We start from the raw sequence: 8,145 nt of genomic DNA, 5'->3' as shown, positions 1-8,145 counted from the left end.
GTAGTGATTCTCAAGCCGAGTTTCTGCGAGGCAAAAAAAGGGCTATAAGTTTAGATTTTAAAGTTTCTGGAGGAATGTTTTACCGATCAAATTTTTCTGAAGGGAACGTATGTTCTGTAGAATAGTAGTTGGCTAATTTAAAATCATCTGTCCGTCTAAGTTTGATGAGAAAGTGGAATTTAAATAAATAAATAAAAATTGCAACTGGCCTTAATTTTGGTTTGTTGTAGTTTTGCGTGAGAAGATGTCTTCAGGTTGCGGAGAGGTCCCCAATTTTTCCTTTTTATCTCTTTCCGCCCTCCCCGGTTAAAAAAGAGTGTTTATTCGCGGATATCGCAGTTAGACATTGCAATAACTGAGTTATTTTTCCCATTTTTGCCTCTGCCAGTCACGTACTTCGTGGCTAGGCAACAAACGGCCCACGGAAATTGCAAGCAGATTCAAAAAATTCAGCTTCCAAAAAAATTAGGAAGAAAAACAATGGAACAGTCATTGGATTTCATGTGGCTTTGATTAAGAAAAATCCTTAATGAGTTCATTGAACATCTCTTCCGTCGTTGTGACATTATGAAAAACAAATTATTGTATAAGCAGTCAAAGCAAACATAAGGAATTGAGTCTGGTCTCGATTTTGTTTTTCATTGTTCTGTTTTTCAGTTGTTATTGCCGAAAAATTGTTTTTTCTTGGGTGGATACGTAATTTTTTCCTCTGATCCCCTGTCCAGCTTTTCGTTATTGCAGCTTTGTTTTCTTTTAATTGCTTCTACTTTGTCAATATCCGCCAGCTTTTGAACTCCCATGAACTTTGATTTCGTCATGCCGTTCTCAACCAGAACTGATTTTGCACAGTTGTGTGTTGACACAATCATGTCGCTTTTTTTAGCTTCGTTCACTATACTGTCTCCAGTCTCTGGAAGAGGTTCGTTGAAATCGACGTTTTATCTATTGATGGGATTGATTTTTTTTGAAGTGCAATCTTTTCGAATAGGCGTTGTTTTGTCATCAAAATATAGAAAATTATAAATTACAGATGGCAATTGCATTGCATTTCCAGTATTGGGCAGTAGGTGGCAAGCCTTTAAGTTCTCAAACGGAATGTAATTTTTCAAAAATCTTTTTAAAAGTTTCAGTGCTTCTGTATGCTTCTGTAGTCACATCGTTACATCTTCTCGCATCGAATGGTGGTGTTTAGTGTAGAAATGGAGTCCTTTCTCGTATAACGCTCTTGAGCGCGCAATCGTTCCGTTTATTTTTTTGTTACCTTCTTAAGGTTATAGATTTCTTACGGCTGTTCTGAGAATTTTTTAAAATATTTTCGAACTCGGAAATTATTGTATTTACCTCATCTTCTGTGTACTTTTTACTAACAAGACCTGAAGAGCCTGGATTTCCATTTGTTTCATCCATTGAATCCATCAAATGATGACAAAGTGATAACTCATTGATATCTTCAAGGTTTCAAATTCCCACAGTTTCTCATATTTATTTCCTTTCCCTGAATAACATCATTTTGTTTTTACTTTTCTGGTTTCACATCCGCTTATATTCATACAACTCAATTGCTGGGAAAGAAATCACGATTTGTGTATGGCGGTAAAATTATCTCAGTTCCAAAGAAGTTAATCATTAACATTAACAACTTATACAGACTAATCCTCTCTGTCCTGGAATACGAAGCGAAGAATTCTAAGTATTGAAGTAGGAAAAACTCGACAAATTGCCAATAATAACGAAGTGATGTTCAAGTTTTTGGGAGCAGACCGCTGGATCACAACAACAGAAGAGAATCAGAATGACTTTCAAAATGAAAAAACTTGATTTTTTTTCTGGGACGTTTTTATTTTCCGTAAGAAAATTGTATTTATTTTTCCCCTTAGGTAGAAAGTTCCAATTAAGGTGAAAAGAAAACTTATCAGCTATTTTTTGACAGCTTTCTTGTTGTTTCCCGTAGTAGTTGTTTTTTGTTTCTTGTTCTTGCTCTCAAGCTCCGCTGTTATGCTGCACAAGTTTCCATTTTGGACTGTGCTATATGCAGTTGAGAGAATTGTCAGAAGTTTGGGGTGAGAATGGGAGATTTCCTGGTTTTCTTGGGTAATCGAGGGATGCCTATTGCTTGTGCAATTGCACGTTAGATCTGAATATTTTTTTCTCAGCCACTATTTTTCCACATTTTTTGGTTATAATCAACTACTTATTCTACTCCACGACATTTTTTAATTTCTTGATCATACAAGATGGTTAACCAAGAAGAAAACCAAACTATTCGTAGTTTTTTCCACATAAAAGATAGTAGCTGCAATAAAAATCTAACCGAAAACACAAAATCTCTCTACAAGAAAATAATGCAGCCAAATAAACGCTCTAATTTAATTTTTATCAGTGATTTCCAAAATGTATTACAAATTTTGTAATACAAAAATTGCAGCCGCTATACATTTATATATCACCAAAATGTGGCTTATGTTCAACCACACGTTTTATCTTGTTTGAGTTATCAGGGAACAACTCTAAAACAATTTTAAAAAGACCGGGGATCAAGACTTTTTCTCCAGGAAGAATATCAGACAGAAGAGATTAATCAATGAAATTATAATGGCAGTCGAGTAATAAGCACAAAATGAAAAAGATAAACAATTTATTTTTTTTACCACCTTATACTTGCACTCGAAACCGAGAGACAATATTGACCAATGTTTAGATACAATATTCATAGAACCAAATGCAAGTAACGTTTTCAGTGAACGCAGATTTCAACACTTAAATTTTCATACTGGAGTATAGAGAAAACCATGAGTTTAATTTGTCTAGAGCTAACTAACAAGAAATCTCTAATCAGGGAAGGAAAAACACCAAACCCAATGTTGAGCATGTTCTTAAATTAAGCATCCAAATCATATATTGCCGCATCAAGTAAATCATACCACTCTTTTTTTCATTTTTTTGAAAAATTTTGGAACTTCGTCAAGGGAGAAAAGAATATGAAAAGCCAAAAAACAGAAATTGAAACAATTTGAAACACGTTACTTACAGAAAAATTGGTTTTCACCTTGAGTAGCAGGCTGTCTAGCATGGGAAGAAACAAACTGATGAAATCGAGCTTCAATAAAAATTTCTGTCTGTGAACTATTTTAACCGTTATTTGCCAGATGATGAGTGAAACAAAAACAAAAAAAGTTGTCGGAACAACAAAATTAAGCTGCAAAGAAAAAGAAATTCTCAGCAAAAATAAAAACTTAAAGTAAGGAAACAGGACGTTTAAAAAACAGGACGTTCAACAAATAACTTCAAAAAGATATTATCAAAGAAAAACATTTCAGGCTGAAGGTTTCATAGTCAAGCCTTGAATTTTATCAAGAAGTATTTGAATTACTTGAAGTACAAGGAGTACTGTACTCGAATTACAAGGAACAAGAAGAATTGAATGACATTAGTAGTAACAATAACATCCCATTTGGAAATATACACCCTTTTTCTGTAATTTTCGCCATTCCTAGGGGAAACCTTTTAAAAAATTCAAATAAACTGCAGAAATTGAGCAAACCTCGTCATAGACTCATATTTCAAAATTTCTTACCCAACAAACACGAATTAAAGTTATAAATCTCCAGCGCAAGCAAAATACAACAAGGCGGCTCGTTAATGTGCGATCGCACATGATGTTCCGACCCGAGCTCATCTATTTTTTTGACTTAATTGTCAACCAAATGAAGAAATAAAACAATCGTTTCACAACCTATCTACTAATTGAATTACATAATGCCATGCCTTATTGCAGCGCCAATGAGATCTGACCTTAAAGAGACTACGGAACAAAAAAAACCAGAAACATTAGCAAAAACAAAAACTTCACGGCAAAAACTGAATATCTAAATTTAAAAGCAAAAGCACATAGTAACAACGTCAAAATGCAGTCAGATAAACAGATAAAACCTTAACTAATCAAATTAAATTTCTACTAACTACAGCGGATGAAAAGTTTTCTTAATGAGACTATGTTGCAAGTCAACATAGAGAAAGATCAATGAGGCAAAATTCAAAAATTAATCAAAATTTTTTAAAACAAGAAATTTCAAAAGTCCTAAAAAATCATTAGCTCCTAACTAAAAAATCTTTAATAAATTGCTAAAAAGTTATTACAAAACTAAAAGGCCTTGTCTTTGGGTAGACAAAGCCCCGAAAAACGATTTAAAGATAAATTTAAAAAGTTAAAAACGATTTGCAAAAACATAAACTATTGCTACCATTAAAATCATTAGCTACTATCTGATTATTATGTATTTTTAATTCAATTCTTATTTTCACTAATTCAGCTAGGGGAGTTAAACGGAGAGATGAAATAAGTTTATTTGGGCCACATTTGCAAAACATTGGGAGCTGTTACTACGCGATTGTTCTGAAAGAAGAAACGAAACGCAAAAAAGTACAACTCAAAAAACGTTTATACAAACATATATTGTCCAACAAACAAAGCATCGTTGGTAAAAAATATCAGAGGATATGTTATTTTTTGAATTACAAGAAATTGGACGTGACCTCTCATTGATGAAAATAGGTAACAATTTGAGGAAAAAACAGCAAACTGTTGAAAAATGTTTGAAAAATCATTCAAATGAAAAAATTTGAAAATGAAAATTGATAATGTTTGCAAATGAAAAATGAAAATGATTGAAAAATCATAAACTTTGAGAGTAAAGGCTATAAACTGAATAACTAATTCCCATAACATCAATAATTCAATCTTCAATTACAAGCTTAAGAGATTTATATTTTCGGCAGCGTACATTTACGGCAATTTACGGCTACGTAAAGAAGAAAAACAGGCAAGAACAGCAATTTTAAGAAAAAAATTGAACGAGAAAAGTGTCGAAGGCAATAAAAATGAACTTTTCACTAGAAACTTATCTATGTTCAATTAATTTTTGAACAGGATTGCGATTCTTCTTTTATATCAATTTAATCTCAAAAAATCAAATATGAACAAATACACTAGTACCGTGAAATTTTTGAGAAAACTCCTAGTATCAACACCATTAATTTCATTACCTTTCCACGGAATCCACTAAACACGCTAAATTATGCCTCCATGGGACAACAAGACTGTTTTTCATTAATATGTTGTCAATAATGCCTTACAACACGTTATTGATGATGAAAACAGCAACAAAGACAGGCAGCAACCAAAAATTCAGTAGAACAGTGCACGAAAAAAGTGTCGAAGCATTTTAAATCATAAGTTCTTCTCTGAAAACTTTATATATGATCCACTGAAGGTCTTCCATAAACGAATGGGAACTCTCGGTTTTAGGAAAAGGTGATAAGATTTCAAAAGGATCCAAAAATAAGAAAATAAGAATAAGAAAATACCCGAAAATTTAAAAATTATATGAAAACTTGAGGCATTGAAGTTTAAAAACTAATAGGTAGAAGACAAAACCGCTAACCAATTTTTGTTTGGCTGAACTAGAAATGAAAAGGGATCACGTAAGTACTAAGACTGACTAACAGTCCAGGAAAAAATTTTAGGATCGGTTAATGTTCAAAAAAAAATTTCGAAATTTTTTTTTGGAGTCTTAACAGAGATTAAACTTAATAGCTTTAAACGGAGGTCAAAAAAACAACGCTCAGAAACTACTCGATGGCAGGAAAAAGATGTTTGTCAGGCATAGACAATCAATAAGAGATTGCAAAAAGTCTTAAGATTACGAAAACAACAACAACAAGACAGACAACAACCAAAAACTCAGTAGAAAAGTGCCAGAAGAAAGTGTCGAAGCAATTTAAATCATAATTTCTCCTCTGAAAACTTCATAAACTTTATATATGGTCCATTGAACGTCTTCCTTAAATTAATGGGAACAATCACTATTAGGACAATGTGATAAGATTTCAATTGGATCCAAAAATAACAAAAAGTATCAGAAAATTTAAAAGATATAAGAAAATTAGTGGCATTGAAGTTTTAGAATTAAAAGGTAGAAGATAAAACCGCCAACCATTATTTTCGGCTACGCTAGAATTAAAAGGGATCCTGAAAGTACTAAGACTGACTAATAGTCCACGGAAAAAGGTTAGGATCGGTTAATGTTCAAAAGGATTCCCGACGAACTTTTATATTCCTGACAGCCATTAAACTCAAAAGCTTTTAACGGAGGTAAAAAACTACGCTCAGAAATAACATAATGGCAAAAAAGCAATTTTTTGATACATAGATAATCAATAAGAGATCACAATAAGCCTAAAAACAATGAAAACAACAAAAACAGGCGAAAAACAAAATTCAGTAGAAAAGTGCGAGAAGAAAATGTCGAAGCCAATTGAATCATTAGCTTTTCTCTGAAATTTTTATCTGAGATCCTCTGAACGCCTTCCTTAAGCCAATGAGATCAGAAATATCTTTTGATAGTGTGTATAATATTTGGATAATGTTATAAGACTTCAAAGGTAACCAATAAAACGAAAATATCCAAAAAATTTAAAAAAAATTGGAATCTTGTGTCACTGAAGTCATATAACTGATAGTTAGAGGATAACGCCACTAACCAGATTAGTATTAGTTGCATTAGAAAGCAAGTAGGTTCTGTCAATACTGAGATTAACAAACAGTTCACGAACACTAAGGTTTTTTGATGTCAAAAAAAATTTTCGAAAAATTACTTTTAAACATTTAACAGCCATCAATTCGATAAATTTCAATGCAAGTTTAAAAATACGCTCAAATATGCTTCAGAAAGAGTATAGAGATGTTTGTCATGCATATGTGATCAGTAAGACATCACGACAAGTCTTAAGACTATGAAAATAACAACAAAAACATGCGAAAACCAAAATTCAGTAGAAACGTGCGAGAAGAAAAGGTCGAAGCCATCCAAAACCATAAGCTTTTTCTCTGAAATATTTATCTGAGATCCATTCAACGCCTTCTTTAAGCCAATAGAAGCTGTCAATTTTGGGATAATGTGATAAGATCTCATTAGTAACCAATAATACCTAAATATCAAAAAAAAAATTTAAACATTTTGAAATCTTTTGTCATTGAAGTAATATTTCTAAAAAGTTAGAAGATAAAAACCACCGTCTAGATCCAATTTGGTTACAGTAGGATGGAGGAGGGTGCTGTCATCACAGAGACTGACTTAGAGTTCAGGATAATAAGTTTATGATTGGTTAATGTTCGAAAAATTTTCGAAAAATTATTTCTTAAAGTTTTAACAGCCATTAGCTGCACACTCAAAGCACTAGATATGCTCTCTTAAATCTCTTTACAAAACGTATTGCACTGTTAGCCAATGAGTTCCTGCCATAAGACTCCAAAATTTTGTTTAAAATTACGAAAACTCAGAGTCGAATTGAAAGAAAACATGAGCAATTCCTTGAAAACAATTCTTTTGTGTTAATCGGGCTTCAATTGACTGTAAAGCAGGTTTATTGTTAACGTAACCTCGATATGAAAAGTGACTTGTCTCTAGGTGACCTAAAAAGTAGAAAGAAAAAGTAAAAAAGTTTTATAAAAAAAGAGCTCTCAAATAGATTTCGAATTTTTTTTGATATTGAAGCTCCCTATGAGACCAAAACTAGTCTTTTTTATCGCTCTTTGTATGTTAGGAACACAAAATTGGTTCATGTTTTGGCAAGAAATTAAAGTTTGAAATAAAATTTCTATAGAAAATATCTTAATTTGAAGAAAAATCACACTTAAAAGTGAACAAATATCCCGTGTTCACACAAAAATTCAATCCTCGATAACTCCTCGAAAAAAACGAAAATCAAAAAAATCTTTTTAATTTTGGATTCTACGCTGGATCAGCTTTTTAATGATACCACTCAAATTTCTCTGCGATGAATATATCGATCGGCCAAATTTGACTGAACAAAAAAACCCATTTGAGTATATAGTTCCTCCCCCCCACAAGTGGGGTCGGAACAATGAAGAGTTTTTGAAAATGTGAAAGAACTTTAGTTTTGCGTTTAGCCTTTTCTATTGCGAACTTTTGTTTTGGCAGATATTTTAGTGAGAGTGTTATCCCTAACTGCCTCAGCTGATTTCAGCTAACTTAAAAAACCAAATAATAAAAACGAATTTTTAATGCTACCAACAATTGGCTGAGTTTTAAGTTTTAGATAGATTGCTATTAAACCAAATGGTTA

The sequence above is a fragment of the Convolutriloba macropyga genome, chromosome 6 (assembly GCF_964194025.1).
Source record: "Convolutriloba macropyga chromosome 6, txConMacr16.3, whole genome shotgun sequence".
NCBI classification, from domain to species: Eukaryota; Metazoa; Xenacoelomorpha; order Acoela; family Convolutidae; genus Convolutriloba; species Convolutriloba macropyga.
The sequence above is the reverse complement of the archived record's forward strand: the minus strand, read 5'-3'. Positions refer to the sequence as shown.